The sequence below is a fragment of the Equus przewalskii genome, chromosome 7, assembly GCF_037783145.1.
Source record: "Equus przewalskii isolate Varuska chromosome 7, EquPr2, whole genome shotgun sequence".
Taxonomy (NCBI): Eukaryota; Metazoa; Chordata; class Mammalia; order Perissodactyla; family Equidae; genus Equus; species Equus przewalskii.
In genome coordinates, this window is record NC_091837.1 from 87,120,689 (window position 1) to 87,139,302 (window position 18,614).

The 18,614-nt window shown below is 40.2% G+C and overlaps 1 protein-coding gene across 5 annotated transcripts in view; it reads right to left on the bottom strand.

Moving 5' to 3' along the window:
* The window catches only part of CD226 (CD226 molecule), an 87,588-nt gene extending 69,354 nt beyond the window's left edge, over positions 1-18,234 (bottom strand). Inside the window, exon 1 of one of the 5 annotated variants that reach the window (XM_070627865.1) lies at positions 18,059-18,234. The gene's annotated coding sequence lies outside the window, so the exon portion shown is untranslated. Of the gene's footprint in view, positions 1-727; positions 943-4,108; positions 4,630-18,058 lie in introns of those variants that run through there. The other 4 variants (XM_070627864.1, XM_008508156.2, XM_070627863.1 and 1 more) reach the window with 4 other exon arrangements.
* Positions 18,235-18,614: the final 380 nt, after the last annotated feature.

Here is an 18,614-nt window from a genome sequence, read left to right on the forward strand (position 1 = left end):
TTGAGAATCAAGAAATAAATCCATACATCTATGGCCAACTAATTCTCAACAAGGGTGCCAAGGCCCTTCAATGGGGAAAGAGTAGTCTCTTGAATAAATGGTGCTAGGACAACTGGATAGCCCCACTCAAGAGAACAAAGTTGGATCCTTACCTCACACAACATACAAAATTAACTCAAATGGATCAGCAACCTAAATATAAGAGCTAAAACTATAAAACTCTTAGAAGAAGACATAGGGATAAATCTTCATGACCTTGGATTCAGCAAAGAATTCTTAGCTATGGCACCAAAAGTATGGTCAATAAAAGAAAAATAAATCTGACTTCATCAAAATTAAAAACTTTTGTGCATAAAATGACATTATCAATAAAGTAAAAAGACAACTTAAAGAATGGGAGAAAATATTTGCAAATCATACATTTGATAAGGGTCTAGTATACAAAATATACAAAGAACTCTTACAACTCAACAACGAAAAGACAAACAACTCAATTTAAAAATAGGCAAAGGACTTGAAGAGACATTTCTCCAAAGCAGATATACAAATAGCCAAGAAACACATGAAAAGATGCTCAACATCGTTAGTCTTTAGAGAAATGCAAATCAAAACCACAAAGAGATACCGCTTCACCCCCACCGCTTGTTGGTCTGGTCAATTCTGACTCCTCGTGAGCCTGTGGACACGAGAGCTGAGCCCTACCAAGTCCTTTGCACCATCCTCTCACCTTCCGGTGCTGTACCAGACAATGCTCTCTGCTACTCATAGGGTTTTCATGGCTAATTTTTGGGAAGCAGGTGGACAGGTCCTTCTTCCTAGTCTGTCTTAGTCTGGAAGCTCTGCTGAAACTTCTCCACCATGAGTGAGCCGGCTGGTATTTGAAATCCCAGTGGCATAGCTTTCAGCATCCCCGCAATACGTAGCTGCCACAGCATGACAATCAACAGATGGGTGTGGTTCCCTCACTGAGAAACAAACCCAGGGGGCAGCAGTGAGGCACTGAATCTTAACCACTAGAACCCCAGGGTTGGCTATAATCCCACTCACTAAGATGGCTGCAATCAAAAACAGGGAAAATAACAGTGTTGGAGAGGATGTAGAGAAAGTGCAACCCTTGTGCATTGCTGGTGGGAATGTAAAATGGTGCAACTGCTCTGGAAAACAGTTTGGCAGTTCCTCAAAAAGTTAAACCAGACAACCATGTGACCCAGCAACTCCACTCCTAGGGTTATACCGCAAAGAACTGAAAATAAGTGCTCAAACAAATGCTGGTACACCAACGTTCATGGCAACTCTATTCCTAAGAGCCAGAGGTAGAAACAAATATCCAGCAGCAGAAGAATAGATAACCAAATTGTAGCAAATCCACACAATGGAATATTATTCACTTATAAAAACGGATGAAGTACTGATTCATGCTACAACATAAATGAACCTTGAAGACATTTTTCTAAATGGAAAAACACAGACACGAAAGTTCACATATTGTAGAATTCCATTTACATGAAATATCCAGAATAGGTAAATCCATAGAGACAGAAAGCAGCTTGGTGGCTGCCGGGGGCTGGTAGGAGGGGCAAATGAGGAATGACTGCTTAAGCTATGGGGTTTTCTTTCATGATGATGAAAATGTTTTGGAACTTGATAAAGGTGGTAATTTCAGAACATTACAAATGTACTAAATGCGACTTAATTGTACACTTTAAAATAGTTATTTTAAGGTTATGTGAATTTTACCTCAATAAAAAAAAATTCCTGCTCGTGAATAGCAAGAATGCAAATCCACCTCGGGTCTTTCAGCTGCAGGAGCCACTGTATTTCGCTGTTGGCCTTGCATTTATTCACATGACTTGATCCCCCAACCAGCCAGTCTGCAAATACCTCACGGCACATTCCAGGACCAGAGTCCGGTGGTGCACTCTGAGTCACAGCTTTGTGATCACGGCTGGAAACAAGTAATGTGGGAGCTCAGAGTCCAGGGTGTCAGACAAATGATTTATGCTATATCAAATTATTAAGTGCTTATTAAACAAATGCCAAACACATATATATCTATATAGTGTGTGTGCATACGTGAGTGTGTGTATCACCAGGAAAAGAAAGGAGGTAAGGGTTGGGTAAAGTATGAGAGGTGCTGATGAGAGGTAAGAGGCACAAAGGGACAAAGGAGATGTCTACTCCAGCATACTCACTATGGATCCTAAAAGAAATTCCAAGTCACATAGCCTCTTCCGCTCTCAAGGGCTCCTACCACCAGCCCCTCAGTGAACTCCCTCCCCCTGGGAGTAGGGAATCAGGTGTGGGGAGGGTTGTTGGGAAGGGGTGCTAGTTGATAATAACTTGCAGCCACCCCTCCATTTCCGAGGCGTCCCAAGTCAAGTCAGCGAAGAGAAGAAGAGAGCATAAGTGCACCGGCATTGCGAAGAGTCTGAAATCAAGGGACTGAGAGGTCATAGATCTGAAGGAAAGGTGCAGAAAGACTTGCAGCTGAAGATAAAGTTCAGCTGTTACAACTTTGCTAAGGATGAGCCCTATTTATCAACATCTAACCAAAGACAAATAGAGACTGCGCTTGAGCTATTTCTGTTGTGTAGGCAGCGATTTTTTGCATGATTTATGAAGAGATTTTGGCTTGAAGATTTTTTTCTAATAGAGCTGTCTGTATAAAAGAGCCTCATCCTCAAGGAAGTCATTAATCAAAATATTACTGGATCTCTCTACTATTGACACATCTCTGCTAACCACGTAAGTTGGAATTCATCTCACAAGCCTGCCTCGGACTGCAGGCTCCCTGGTGACCTGGGTTGGGTGACAATGTTGAGACGTGCTATTTCCTTCTTTCAGGCTGTCCTCACAGACATTTCTCCATCTCCCCAGCTTCATTGCTTCTGCTCTCTGTGACATGCTCTGCTTTCCCTCATATCTCTGCCCTTTCTGAACTTTGGGGGGATTCTAGTCTCTGCTCAGTTACCCAAGCCCGCCTTCCCCTCTCCAGCTGAAACACTTGACGTGTATGATGAGCAATCTGTTCCTGTTCTGATTCTATTCCTCACTTCCCTTCCTCACTTCTTCACCTATTGACACACTGGAAAGAAGAGGATTGTAAAACAGAAAGCCTGTGCTAAACTTTGAGGACAAATGACTGGGGCTGGTAAGATTACGGGTGTGGGGTCTTTGTTCCCTCCCTTTCTTTCAGATGCAGGAGTTTGACTCCACGCCTTTGGCTGGGATGTCCCGCTATTAAGAGGCTCATGCTTTCAGCAAGACTTCGGCAGGAGCATTACAATCTAGGTTTCTGCCCCCTGCCTCAAAATGTCTCCTTAAGAGAGTCTTTCCATTGAGGACTTGTGGTTTCCCTCAGACCGTGATGCCCTTAGAACTCCAGCAAGTCATAGACCTGCCCCCAGGAGTTAGACTTTCCTCTGAGCGAACAGTAAAAACTCCCTTCCAGTCAAAGCAGAGACATCAGTTTGGATTTGGTGGGGATCCTCAAGGACAGGGTTCTGCCAACTACGGCCCGTGGGCCAAATCCAGCCTTCTGTCAGATCTTCGTAAACAGTGTAACTGGAACCCAGCCACGCCCATTGTTTACATATTGTCTATGGCTGTTTTTGTGGTATGATGAACAGTTGTGACAGAGATCATCTTGCCTCCAGAGCCCAAAATACTATCCGACCCTTCACAGAAAAAGCTCGCCAACCCTTGCATAGGAGAATAAACAGTTGGATGGTGAACATTAAGTATATAAGTTCATTCTTGCTCCGTGTTCCTTGAGGGCAGCAAGGTTAAGCCTTACAGCCCAGACACAGGAAAATTAGCTCAGTCTTCTTATTCTCCAACCATGCTATCAGACCTATTATAAATACGATTCTAGAAATCGGCTGAGAAACAGTACTTAAACGACACCCTTTTACTAAACTACACCCATCATTGAACTTACAGGTTTATAGAGCATCAGCCTGTCAGCTAATTACAGGCTTCCCATAGCTCTCTTTTCCTGCTGTATCTGCTTGTCGTGCCATTTTATCGACAGCCCCACTCTTCCGCACACTATTAACTTTAAAAGTGTGAACTCAGACACATCCGACCTTTTTTCTAGGTTACTAACCTTGAGACGTGAGAATTCTGCTGGCTCTCAGTTCTTTCCCAGTGTATCTTGGTGAAGCCTTGCTGTTTTTCGTGGCCTCTTCGCCTCACCCCTTTCTGTCACTGGCAATCTCCCCGCAGTACTCAGTCAGCACCAAGGAGCAGCGGGGCCTTCGGCCCAGAGCTGACTCGTCCTGGGCTCTTGAGCGCTTCTCTGCACCAGAGCTCCTTCAGGTAGGAGCCAAAGTAGATCACTAATATTTCACTCAGCAGGGTTTTTTGAAGGATTAAAACCAGTCAAGAAGTGTACTTACTTCTGGAAGCATCTTTACCATTTTAGCGACTCATCCTCATTCCAAACTCAGATATTGTTCTGTCTCTCTCTTTTTCCCCTTAAGATTCTACAATTAGAAAGGTATACTTCTCATCCTCTGTTCTAACTCTAAATTGAAACTACACGCAAAAAACTTGAAGTTGGTTACTTTGCCTTTTCTTCCCCATTTGTTTTCCTGCCAATCAAAGCACTTCATATTCAGAAGCCTCTTAAGTTCAGGAAGCTTCTTATCTCTGCCCGTATCTAACTGTGTTTTGATCCTACCTTCTAGATAACTCCTTTTGGTTTTGCTCTTTAATCTCCCATTCTCTGACACAAAAAATGCATGAGTTGATGTTTCCTAACAACTGTCCCCACAAGTTGGCAGCTTCCGTGTCTTAGAAAAACAATAGTTTCTAAGTTGTTCCGGAGGACAGCAAAGTTAGTTTTATTTATTCTTTTGATTTACTAGGTAATGGAGGTTCCCTATTGGTTAAACGACCATGAAGGATTGTGCCCGAGGTTGAGTTCATGCAATTGGTAGAAATAATGGAGAGGGAGGAAGGTGTGCGGCAGAGAAGGTGCTGGGGGCTAGCCTGCTCTCACCTTTAGCTAAACATCACAGACGCTGGTCTGCCCTCTCCTGTGGATGGCATGTATGTCTGAAAGCATGGAAAAAGAAAATGAAATGCTGTCTTTCGTTTCACAACTTATTATGGGACAGAGGAACCTTTCTAAAACATCGACCTGACTTATGTCACTCCCTTCAATAGCTCATCATCCTCAGAAGAATATCCGAACTTCTTACTGACTTACAAGGCTGAACGCGATTGCTCACTGCCATTTTTTCCAGGCTCATGTCTTACAGCTTTGCTCACTCCATTCTCCACTCCAGACCCACCTCATACTTTACAACTTGAGGAACATAGGATTCTGATGGTCTAGGGCCTTTGTACATGGGGTTCCTTGATGTCTCTTATCCTTGCTCCCATCAGCAGATCTCATCTCAGATGTCCCTTATGGGGTCCTCTTCCTGAGCCCCCCAAGATTGCATTAGGTACTCTGCTTGCGAGCTCCCTGAGAAGCCCAGCTGTATCCTTATTGAAACACTATCATATCCTTTGTAGTTGCCCATTTATGTGCTGCATTTCTTATTATAGCCTAATAAACTCCTTCGAGGCAGGGATAAAGCCCATCCACTGCTCTATCTGCAGAGTTTTGTGTGGTTTCTGGCACGTAGTGGGTGTTCCATCAGTTCCTATCTGTTAGGTTTTACAGCATGTGCTCTATACACTAACTACAATGTGGAGTCCATCCTGTTTCTAATGTGTGGTTTTTTTCTTTTGCGTCATCTATTTCTCCAATGAATAAGACAAAAAGGAGCCTTGATCTAAAATGCACGTTGATTTTGCAGGACAAACCTGAAGACAAACTTTCCTGATTTGGGCCAACTCTTTCTCAAAATGACTCAATGGGCCCTGAATTGAACCTCAAACATCGGCTGGAACAGTTGCTGTCTACCCGGATGATTCACATCACGTAGAATGTCAGAGGCTGTTGTAACGGTAGATGCTACTTACATGCACGGATCTAGGCTTGAAAATTTGTTTTGCCTACTCCCTGACTCACAAAATCCAGATTAATACAGGCTAGATGCTTTCCCCAAATTAATCCATCTTTTATAATCACTTCCAATTCATATCCACATGCAAGCACACATACATCATCGTCATCAACATTGTCACCGTCACCATCATCCTCCTCATTATCACCCATATTCCATAATAAAGTTATTGCTATTATTAAGGAAGTAAGAATGGAGACAGCTTTTGCTGTTTCTCTGTAGGGTCCATCCCTTCTGGTTTCTTGAGCTACTTCTTAGGGCCTCTTGAAATTTTGGAATATAAAGAACCTAACAAGTAGCTTTGTATCTGTTCCTGCAGGGATATAGGCATCCCAGTATCTTGGCCCCAGATATGTAACATGTTCTCCCCAACATGAAGCTACATAGTCTTTTTTTTTTGGATGAGGAAGCTTGGCCTTTGGTTAACAGCTGTTGCCAATCTTCCTCTTTTTGCTTGAGGAAGATTGTTGCTGAGCTGTGCCAATCTCCCTCTATTTTTATATGTGAGATGCTGCCACAGCATAGCTTGATGAATGGTATGTAGGTCCACACCCAGGATCCAAACCTGCAAACCCCCAGCCACTGAAGCAGAGCATGCGAACTTAACCACTACACCACCAGCCCAGCCCCGGAAGCTCTATCATCTTACTCAGCAAATAGGGGAAATGGTAAAATATCACTTGATCAATCATGAATCCCAAAACAAATGATAAAAAACATCCTGAGACAAATGAAACTGCCTTATGCCTCCAGGGAGTGGTTGTCCTAAATGTTCCAACCAGAATTAAGTGGAGGTGAAGACAAGGAAAATTAGTAAGGCAGGATGAAGGTTATCTACCACTCATAGAGATGAACAAAATTCCTCCCTCCAGTGTTATTTACTGACCCTAATTAAGAGACTTTCCAACAGTTTAAAAGTGAAAATACTCTGTGATATTCCCATTTGTTGACAGAAATAGGAAATGCAGCAAAAATCATCACCTGGCTGGATGGAGCACCACATTAGCTACTTCCTCCCTCTTTTTCTCTAAGGTCACCAGGGCACCAACTAGTTGTTCTAACAAATGGTAAGTAAGAGGAAAAGCAAGCAGTTATCCTGCCTTTCCTGTACTAATTGCATTTCAGGGTGACCTAAGTTTCTCTTTATGGAAAAATTCAGCTACTAAGTGGAAAAATTAATAACAGACATTTTTTGCCATTATATTTCGACTTCATGATCACCACCAAAAGTCTAGTTGCCATCCATCATTTCTTTAGATTTTTTTAAAATCACTATTTTGCAACTCCTATTAAAATAATAGATTGACAGAATTGTTACAAATGCTAAAGCCATTAGGGAAAAGGTTAATGGGAACTTTATAATGAAATATACTGCTGACTAACAATACCAGAGGCCTCTGATCAAACTTAACCTCTCAAAAATGGTACAACCAGACAGTAGGGGATCCCTAATGTGATGCAGTAGGAAGAAACAACACCACCTGGGAAGAACTCTTACCAAAGTAACCGAACCTGAATCCAGTCCAGCCTCCGGAAGGAGCTGGTCGTGTATAGGAAATACAGGGAACAGAAGAATGAGAGGTCAAGGGCTCCATGAGGAAACAATGACCTGAACACAGAAAGCAAGATACTACCGAACAAAAGTCTCAGGTTCTCCATAAACAAATGGCAATCATGATTAACAGAAGAAAATACCGCTTAATCCAGTAAGGGTCAAAGGGGCACTTGATAATTTTAAATATCCTTTCGTGATAAAAACTCAGAGAAATTTTGGAATTTAACTAGCATTATAAAGAAAACTGATTAGAAACTAATGACAAACTTGATGGTAAGACACTAGAAGAATCTCAGATTCCTAAATAAGACAGGAATGACCACCATCACTGCCAATATTTAACATTGCTCTGGAAGTTTGAACTGATGTTATAAGTTAAAAAAAGGAATAGAAATTGTAAATACTGAAGAATTATTTTGAATTTATTATTATCTGTCAATGATCAACCTAAAGAACACGAAAGAATCAAATAAAAAAAGAACTGATGAAAGAGTAAAGTGTCTAGCAAAATAATTTGATAAGTCTCAACAGCTTTATTTGATGTCATATCCAAAAGAGAAGCAAAAAATACACAGATATATGTATATATATCTGTATGTATAAATCTATAGGAATGTGCCTCAAGAATTTGTAGCAATCATACAAAGTCTGTAAATTCTATCAAAGGAAATAACACAGGTCTTGACTAAATGGAGATCACATGCTGTGTTCTTCTATGGCAAGACCTAATTTTAGGAAACCATGTCAAAAAAATTTTTAATTTACCTGGAATTTTATAGTCTCTTTGAGCAGGCCATGCTGTGAAAGGCTGTTCATGAGGCTCTTGTTGATCACACTCTACAAGAGATGGCAAAGGTCATGGGAGGCATTTGAGGGTATATTTCCGCAGCACTCAGCATGGTTTGTGTGTATGAATCTTCACAGAGTAAAAATGTCCTTAATGAGCAGGAGCTTTGTTTAAAAGCAATAGCAAAGTACATTTTTTTTTTATTGAGGTCATAATAGTTTATAACATTGTGAAATTTCGGTCCAACATTATTATTTATCAGTCACCATATATACGTGCCCCTTTACCCCTTATGCCCATCCCCCAACCCCCTTCCCTTCCAGTAACCACCAAATTGTTCCCTTTGTCCATGTGTTTGTTTACCTTCCACATATGAGTGAAATCATACAGTGTTTGTCCTTCTCTGTCTGGATTATTTCACTTAACATAATACCTTCAAGGTCCATCCATGTAGTTGCAAACGGGATGATTTTGTCTTTTTGTGGCTGAGTAGTATTCCATTATATTTATATACCACATCGTCTTTCTTTATCCAATCATCAGTCGATGGGCACTTGGGTTGCTTTCACATCTTGGCTATTGTGAATAATGCTGCAGTGAACATAGGGGTGCATAAGTCTCTTTGTATTGTTGATTTCAAGTTCTTTGGATAAATACTCAGTAGTAGGATAACTGGGTCCTATGGTATTTCTACTTTTAATTTTTTGAGAAATCTTCATACTGTTTTCCATAGTGGCTGCACCAGTTTGCATTTCCACCAGCAGTGTATAAGTGTACCTTTTTCTCCACATCCTTTCCAACATTTGTTGTTTTTTGTCTTGTTAATTATAGCCATTCTAATGTGTAAGGTGATATCTCACTGTAGTTTTGATTTGCATTTCCCTGATGATTAGTGATGTTGAACATCTTTTCATGTGCCTGTTGGCCATCTGTATATCTTCTCTGAAAAAATGTCTATTCACATCCTATGCCCATTTTTTGACCAAGTTGTTTGGTATTTTGTTGTTGAGTTGTATAATTTCTTTATATATTTTGGAGATTAACCTCTAGTCAGATATTATTTGCAAATATTTTCTCCCAGTTGGTGGGTTGTCTTCGCATTTTGTTCCTGGTTTACTTTCCTTTTGCAGAAGCTCTTTAGTCTGATGAAGTCCCATTTGTCTATCTTTTCTTTTGTTTCCCTTGCCCAAGTAGACATTATATTCAAAAGGATCTTTCAAAGACCAACATCAAAGAGTGTACTGCCTATATTTTCTTCTAAGAGTTTTATGGTTTCATGTCTTACCTTAAGGTTTAATCCATTTTGAGTTAGTTTTTGTGTATGGCAAAAGATAACGATCTATGTTCATTCTTTTCATGCGGCTGCCCCGTTTTCCCAACACCATTTTTTGAAGAGACTTTCCTTTCTCCATTGTATATTCTTAGCTCCTTTATCAAAGATTAGCTGTCCGTAGATGTGTGGGTTTTTTTCTGGAATTTCAATCCTGTTCCATTGATCTGTGTGCCTGTTTTTGTGCCAGTACCATGCTGTTTTGATTACTACAGCATTGTAGTATATTTTGAAGTCAGAGATTGTGATGCCTCCAGCTTTGTTCTTTTTTCTCAGGATTGCTTTAGCTATTGCAATTCTATTCATATTTAGCTATATGAATTTTAGGATTCTTTGTTCTATTTCTATGAAGAATGTCATTGGGGTTCTGATTGGAATTGCATAACATCTGTAGATTGCTTTAGGTAGTATGGCCTTTTTAAACTATGTTTACTATTCCAATCCATGTGCATGGAATATCTTTCCATTTCTTTATGTCATGATCGATTTTTTCAATAATGTCTTATAGTTTTCACTGTGTAGGTCTTTCACCTCATGTGTTAAATTTATGCCTAGATATTTTATTCTTTTCCTTGTGATTGTAAACGGGATGGCATTCTTGAGTTCTCTTTCTGTTAGTTCATTACTAGAGTATAGAACTGCAACTGATTTTTGTAAGTTGATTTTGTACCCCACAACTTTGTAGTTGTTAATTATTTCTAATAGTTTTCTGATGGATTCTTAAGGGTTTTCTATATATAAAATCGTGTTGTCTGCAAAGAGTGAGAGTTTCATATCTTCATTGACAATTTGGATACCTTTTATTTATTTTTCTTGCCTAATTTCTCTGGCGAAAACCTCGAGTACTATGTTGAACAAGTGTGGTCAGAGTGGGCACTCTTGTCTTGTTCCTGTTCTGAAGGATGGCTTTCAGTTTTTCCCCCTTGAGTATGATGTTGGCTGTGGATTTGTCACATGTGATCTTCATTATGTTGAGGTACTTTCCTTCGATACCCATTCTATTGAGAGTTTTTATCATAAATGGATGTTGGATCTTGTCAAGTGCTTTCTCTGCATTTACTGAGATGATCATGTGGTTTTTATTCTGGATTTTGTTAATGTGGCATATCACATTGATTGATTTGTGGCTGTTGAACCCTCCCTGGATCCCTGGTATAAATCCCAATTGATCTTGGTGTATGATCCTTTTAATGTATTGCTGTATTCAGTTTGCCAATATTTTGTTGAGGATTTTTGCATTTATGTTCATCAGTGATATTGGCCTTTTATTTTTCTTTCTTTGTGTTGTCCTTGTTTGGCTTTGGGATCAGGGTGATGCTGTCCTCATAGAATGTGTTAGAAAGTGTTCTGTCTTCTTCAATTTTTTTGAATAGTTTGAGAAGGATAGGTGTTGAATCTTCTTTGAGTGTTTGGTAGAATTCTCCAGAGAAGCCATCTGGTCCTGGACTTTTATTTTTTGGGAGGTTTTTGATTACTGTTTCAATCTCTTTCCTTGCGATTGGTCTGTTCAGATTCTCTGTTTCTTCTTGGTTCAGTTTTGGGAGGTTGTATGAGTCTAAGAATTTATCCATTTCTTCTAGATTGTCCACTTTTTGGCATATAGTTTTCCATAGCATTCTCTTATAATACCTTGTATTTCTGTGGTATCTGTTGTAACTTCTCTTTCATTTCTAATTTTATTTATTTGAGCCTTCTCTCTTCTTTTTTTAGTGAGTCTGGCTAAGGGGTTGTCAATTTTGTTTATCTTCTCAAAGAACAAGCTCTTTGTTTTATCGATCTTTTCTACTGACTTTTTTATTTCAATTTCATTATTTCTGCTCTAATTTTTATTATTTCCCTCCTTCCATTGACTTTGGGCTTTCTTCTTCTTTTTCTAGTTCTATTAGGTGTAGCTTAAGATTGCTTACTTGAGATTTTTCTTGTTTATTAAGGTGGGCCTGTATTGCTATGAATTTCCTGCTTAGGATCACTTTTGCTGCATCCTCTATGAGTTGGTATGGTGTATTTTGACTTTCTTTTGTCTCCAGATTTTTTTTTATATCTCCTTTAATTTCTTCAATGGTCCATTGATTGTTCAGTATCATATTGTTTAGTCTCCACATGTTTGTCCCTTTCCCAGCTTTTTCCTTGTAGTTGATTTCTGGTTTCACAGCATTATGGTCAGAAAAGATGCTTGACATGATTTTAATCTTCTTAAATTTATTGAGGCTTGCTTTGCTTCCCAACATATGGTCTACCTTTGAGAATGTTCCATGTGCACTTTAGAAGAGTGTGTATTCTGCTGTTTGGGGATGGAGTATTCCCAATATATCTATTAAGTCCATCTGGTCTAGTTTTTCATTAAATTCCCCTATTTCCTTGTTGACTTTCTGTCTCAATGATCTATCCATTGATGTAAGTGGAGTGTTAAGGTCCCCTACTATTATTGTGTTACTGCTTATTTCTCTTTTTAAGTCTATTAATAGTTGCTGTATGTACTTTGGTCCTCCTGTGTTAGGTGCGTATACATTTATAAGTGTTATGTCCTCTTGGTGGAGTCTCCCTTTTATCATTATATACTGCCCCTCTTTGTTTCTCATTGCCTTTTTTGTCTTGAAGTCTATTTTGCCTTATATAAGTATGGCAACATCTGCTTTCTTTTGTTTGCCATTAGCTTGGTGTATCATCTTCCACCCCTTCACTCTGAGCCTGTGTTTGTCTTTAGAGCTGAGGTGTTTCCTGAAGGCAGCATGTCGTTGGGTCTTGTTTTTCAATCCATCCCATCTCTCTGTGTCTTTTGATTGGGGAATTCAATCCATTTACATTTAGAGTGATTATTTATATAAGAGGGCTTAATGCTGCTGTTTTATCACTTGTTTTCCAGTTGTTCTGTATTTCCCTTATTTCTCATCCTGTGTATTTCCAAGTGCCAATTCGGTTTGGCGGTTCTCTATGACGATTTTCTCAGTTTTATCTTCATTTATCATTTGTGTCTCTGTTCTGATTTTTTGTTTAGTGGTTACTGTGAGGTTTGTATAAAAGATCTCATAGATGAGATGATAGTCTATTTCCTGATAGACTCTTACTTCTTTAGTCCAAGCAGTTTCTATCTCTTTACTCTTCCCTAAATTATTGTTGTCACAACTTATTCCATTTTGGTTTGTGAGCTTGTGATTAAAATGAAGTTGTTATAGTTATTTTTGATGGTTTCTTTCCCTTTATCTTTAATTTTTATAATTAAGTGTTAGCTAACCTGTTTGATAAAGAGCTGCAATTTTCTGATTTTGTCTATTTATCTCCTTGCTCAAGGTTTTGTAAAGCCTTTCTTTTTTTTCAGGTACAAAGATCTTCTTGATCATTTCTTGTAGGGGGAATCTTATGGTGATGAACTCCCTCAGCTTTTGTTTATCTGGGCAAGTTTTTATTTCTCCATCATATCTAAAGGATATTTCCACTCTATAGAGTATTCTTGGCTGAAAGTTCTGTCTTTCAGAATTTTGAAATATCATTCCACTCTCTCCTAGCCTGTAAGGTTTCTACTGAGAAGTCCACTGAAAGCCTGATAGAGGTTCCTTTGTAGATTATTTTCCTCTGCCTTGCTGCCCTTAATATTTTTTCTTGGTCATTGACTTTTGCCAGTTTTACTAAAATATGCCTTGGAGAAGGTTTTTTCACATTTATGTAATTAGGAGTTCTGTTGGCTTCATTTATTTGTAATTCCAGCTCCTTCTCCAGGTTTGGGAAGTTTTCAACTATTATTTCTTTGAACAAACTCTCTGCTCCTTTCTCCCTCGCTTCTCCCTCTTGAATACCTATAATCCTCATGTTGCATTTCCTAATTGAGTTGGATATTTCTCAGAGAATTACTTCATTTCTTTTTAGTCTTAGTTCTCTCTCCTCCTCCATCTGAAACATCTCTATATTTCTGTCCTCTAAATTGCTAATTCTGTCCTCCATTATATCAGCTCTGATATTTAAGGACTCCAGATTTTTCTTTATCTCACCCATTGTGTTTTTCATCTCTAACATTTCCGATTGTTTTTTTAAAATAGTTTTAATCTCTTTTGTGAAGAATTCCCTCTGTTCATTAATTTTCTTCCTGATTTCATTGACCTGTCTTTCTGAGTGCTCTTGTAACTCATTGAGTCTTCTTATGACAGGTATTTTGAATTCTCTGTCATTTAGATTGTAAATTTCTGTGCATTCAGGATTGATTTCTGGTTGCTTGTCATTTTCCTTCTGCTCTGAAGTGTTAATATACCTCTTCATACTATTTGATGAGATGGATTTTTGCTGTCACATAGTGGTAGTATCTGTTCGCAGATTCCACCTGCTGCCACTGGGATGATGCGGGAACTGTGTATTCTGGGCCTGCCACAATCCCTGGAAGCTGTGCTTGTCCTTTGCAAGCTATGCTGACAGGGCCCCTCTGTGTCTTCCCATTGACTGCTGCTGCTTTACATACATATGCACAGGCACTCTGGCAGGAGTCCCTTGCCCTGGTTGACTGGCCGAGCTGGTGCATCAGGAGGCAGGAGGGGCACTTTGTTTCACATGCATGTTCCTGGGGGATCTTCCACCCTGCACTTGCTCTCTGTCCTCCTGTGATGCTCAGATTCATGAAATGTCCTTGTGATTGCTTAGCTTCTTCAAAGTGGAGCCTTCTCACAGGTTGGGAGGCAACTCCGAGAGAAGGCGTTCCCATGGAGGGCTCTCCTTTCTTCTCTCTCCTCTCAGAGCTGTGCATGGTCCAATGCCCTTGATTGCTGTCATTGGGGGAGGGAAAGGAGACGAGACCCCCGTTCCACCTACCACTGCCCCACTGCCTCTTGGGGAGTGCAGCACCTCCACCTTCAGACATATGGCTGCGTGGATCTCTCAGACATCTGTTGTGTTGTGTGAATGTCTTCTGTTGGTTTATGAATGCCATTTGTTGTAACTTAGAGGGGAGAATCTAAGGGAAGAGCTCACTCTGCCATGAACCGACATCCTATGCAAGGTGCATTTTTAATAAGAGGAAGCATGGAGTAAGTCACCTTGCACTATCAGATACTAAGATGCAGTATTATAAAGCTACAATGTTCAAGTGTTTTATTCTGTAAGAATCCAGAGTTCAGAGCAGATCCAAAGAATTACAGATTTTCAGTGGTAGAGATTCAAACACAGATAAATGAGAAAAGAACATTCATGACCTCATCCCCAAGCAACCTCTGGAGTCTGTGGAATGGTGGCTGAATGCATGATCCTGGGGAGCCAAGAAGATCTGAGAGAACTTCCCTCATCAGGCCTTCTCGTGTCAACACCCTCCTCCACATCGTGTCTAATGCACTGTATTTCTCCACTGGAACATGTGTGGAGAGAGTTCCATAGTTATGGTCTATACATTAGAAGAACATTCCCACTTTACTTCTCCAATAAGAAAATATTCAGATGTTACTGATTGTAAATGGCAGCCATTTCAAACAATAAGAAAATGGAAATTGAGGAAAATTTGTCCAGAAACAAAGATCTTGAGGACTTAAGCAGACATATCAACAGCAGACACCCAGCAGCACAGCACCCTCAGAAGCAGCCTACCGAACTCCCCCAATGCATATGCATTTTTTTTATTTATTCTGAAACCACTAACAACTTTTTTTTTTTTTTTTAAAGATTGGCACCTGAGCTAACATCTGTCACCAATCTTTTTTGTTTGTTTGGTTTTCTTCTTCTTCTCCCCAAAGGCCCCCAGTACATAGTTGTGTATTTTAGTTGTGATGCTTCTGGTCGTGCTATGTGGGATGCCGCCTCAGCATGGCCTGATGAGCTGTGCCATGTCCACACCCAGGATCTGAACTGGCAAAACTAGGGGCCACCAAAGTGGAGCATGTGAACTTAACCACTTGGTCACAGGGCCGGCTCCAAGTGCATGCATTTTAAAGCCAAAGACTCTGAAACTGAGGCACTTTGCATATCCAATGTGGTTATTTATTCAGAACAAATGGTGTGCTTGTATTTATACCAAGGTTTGGGATTAACGATACTACTTACGAAAAGATAAAGATGGTTTAGTGATCTTACAGAGCCCAAATAATGATTCTGAATGGAAACCAAGATCCCTTCAATGATTTCAAAACAAACTTATCTCTACCAGGGCAGGAGGGCAATCTGTTCCATTCCTTTGTCTGGCCATGTAACAGAAAGAATACCTACACAGGTGTCATATTGCCGTTCTGATAACATCAGTCTTGAAATAATAAGCAACCAACCATACATGATACTAAACACGAAACTTTCTCATCAGAGTTTCTGCTTGCTGAAGAGTGAGTGTGTGAAAGAAGTAACTTGATCTGTGGCGGAAGCTCAGCTTGCCCAAGAAGTCAGAGCAAACCTCATTCAGGAAGAATATCAAGAATATTCCCAAGTCAAGGGAAGAGACCTGTACAGACTTCTAGAGGAGATAAGGGGCCCAGCTCTTCCGGCTGCTTCAGACGATTATGGAATATGAAACACTCTCTGACTTCATTAAAGAGGCTTTGTCTGATGTGAATGTTTACCTTCTTATCAACATTAACTTCTAATTTTCTGTGTCACCCAGTGTTCTAGATGATCAAGATTGGGTAGCTCTTTCACATATAAGTAAAACATTTTCTCATAATTAAGGAAAGTTGCATTAAATAAAGTGTAATTAGGTCACATGGGAAATGATTTTTCAGTAATAAGTAGACAGGGAATGGTGGCCCTGAGAGTCAGGTTGTTAGCATCTTTTTAAAAGCCCAGAATTACTTTTGGTTAAAATAACAGAATTACAGATTTTCAGCGTATGATAACGGTGACATTTGGGTTCAGCAGGGAAAGAACTGATTGTCTACCACACGGTACTAGAGGAGCTGACTCACCATTGGGAAAAGCTGAAGTTAGCTCCCATCTCACCGTGTGGACATCTGCCATTCTCTGGGCAGCGCAACCTCTACACACCCACCTTAGGGCCCTAGCAGCTTGCCTCTGGGCACAGGACTTGGGCTCTGCTGAATGCATTTCTTCCCTCAGAACCAAATCTGAAGCTTGGTGAATCAAAGCAGGGAAGCAGCAGGGCCACAAGGGTCCATTCTGACCAGAGGGCTGCAGTGCCCCACGAATCCCCGAGACAGCAGCGCACGTGCTCAGCCAGCAGCAGAGGAGCCGAGAGTCCCACGGGGGTGGCGGCAGGCAGCAGTGTCTGTGCCCAAGCAACAGCCGCAGGGATGTCTTCACCAGGCCCACGGGGGCAGCCCAGCTGCGTGCAGCAAGGCTCTCCCCAGGCCCATTCATTCTGCGACCTGCTCTGTGTCCCTCATCCTTTAATAAGTCGATTCCTTCTCGACGTAGATGGAAGTGCTTTGGGGAGTTACAACTAAAAATCCTGATCAATACATTCACCTGCCACAGCATCATAAACTTCAAATGTATTAATAATTTGCATAAGAAAATATTCTAAAAGATTAGAGAATATGTTTTATAAGTATATATTAATACATATATGTAATAACATAATGCATATATTAAGATATGTATATGCATTAAAATATGCATATTTTTATGATACATATATATGTTAATTACCAAAGCCAGAGGAAATACGATAGTTTTTTCTATGTAAAAACTTAAAACTCTGGCATGGCAAACATCATACACTAAGAAAGCAAAAAGGCAGTAGAACCAGGAAAGGAATATATTAAAAGTTACAAGACAGAAGTATATTTTCTAAATGTAAAATGCTTAAATATCAATGACAAAAAACCCACAAATACCCCAAGAGAAAAACAGGCAATGGACATTAAGCTCAATTGATAAGAAGGAATACAAATAGCAAAATGTAAAAAGGTATTTAATCTCACCAGTTATGATAAATAAAAATTAAAACAATGACACACTCATTTTGCATATCAAATAGGCAAATATGTAAATGAAAAGAATAATAGTGACCATTGTTCACAAGAGTGGGTGGAAAGGTAGATTTCCTACACTGTCGGTAGAAGTGTAAACAGTGCGTATTTTCTGTATGTGAGTTAAGCAAGCCCCCTCAAGACATTTATCCTAAGGAAGAATAAACTTAGCAAACTTTGCAAAGATGTGTATTTAAAAATGTGTAAATGTTTACTATAGCATTATTTTTATTAAAATATTTGGGATGAACTTTATGCTTATCCTTGATGGACTGGTAAGTTAATTGTGGTGAATCCGCAGGACGGGATACGCTGCTGCTCTTCCGCGGTTACGCAGATCTGCATTTAGACACGTAAAATATCTGTAATGTACTAAGTGAAGAAGTTTTTTCATCACACATATGCCCATAAAAACAAGACAACCAATGAGCCGCTCTGGAAAGCACTACCTGCAGCAGGAGCCTATGTCCTGCTTCTTACCTGGTTTTAGCGTTGCCAGGAGCCCAGAGGCTGCACCCGGGATTCCCTTGGCCACTGTCCTCTTCCTCCTCCTCCGTTTATAACTCCCCTCTCCTGATGATCTCAAGGTTTCCAGGAAATAAATACTTGCACAAACATTTTCAGGACTCCTGACCTTAAGTATCAGGCTCGGGTAAACACTAAATTCCTCTTCGGGAATTTGTTCTAAATAACCCCAGGAAGCAGCAGACAGCCACACTCCATGGACAGACAGGGATGTGCAGATATCAACTATCTCTTCCCCCCAGCTCGTCCTAAGACTGAGCTCACTCCTTTCTTTTCTAAATCCCATGACTTTGTGCTGCTGCTATATGATAGCATGCCCTCCCTCTGCATCATGGTTACTGAGGGAAAGCAAGAGTTACCCCTCACAAGCACAAGAGTGTGGGCCTTGCAAAGAGACTTGACTGCAAATCTTGATCCATCTTGGACTGGCCTTGGGGGATCCAGTCCCCAGTACTTTGATGGCAGCGCAGATCCCTGGAGCACTCAGGCAGGCAAACCCCACCCTTCTGAG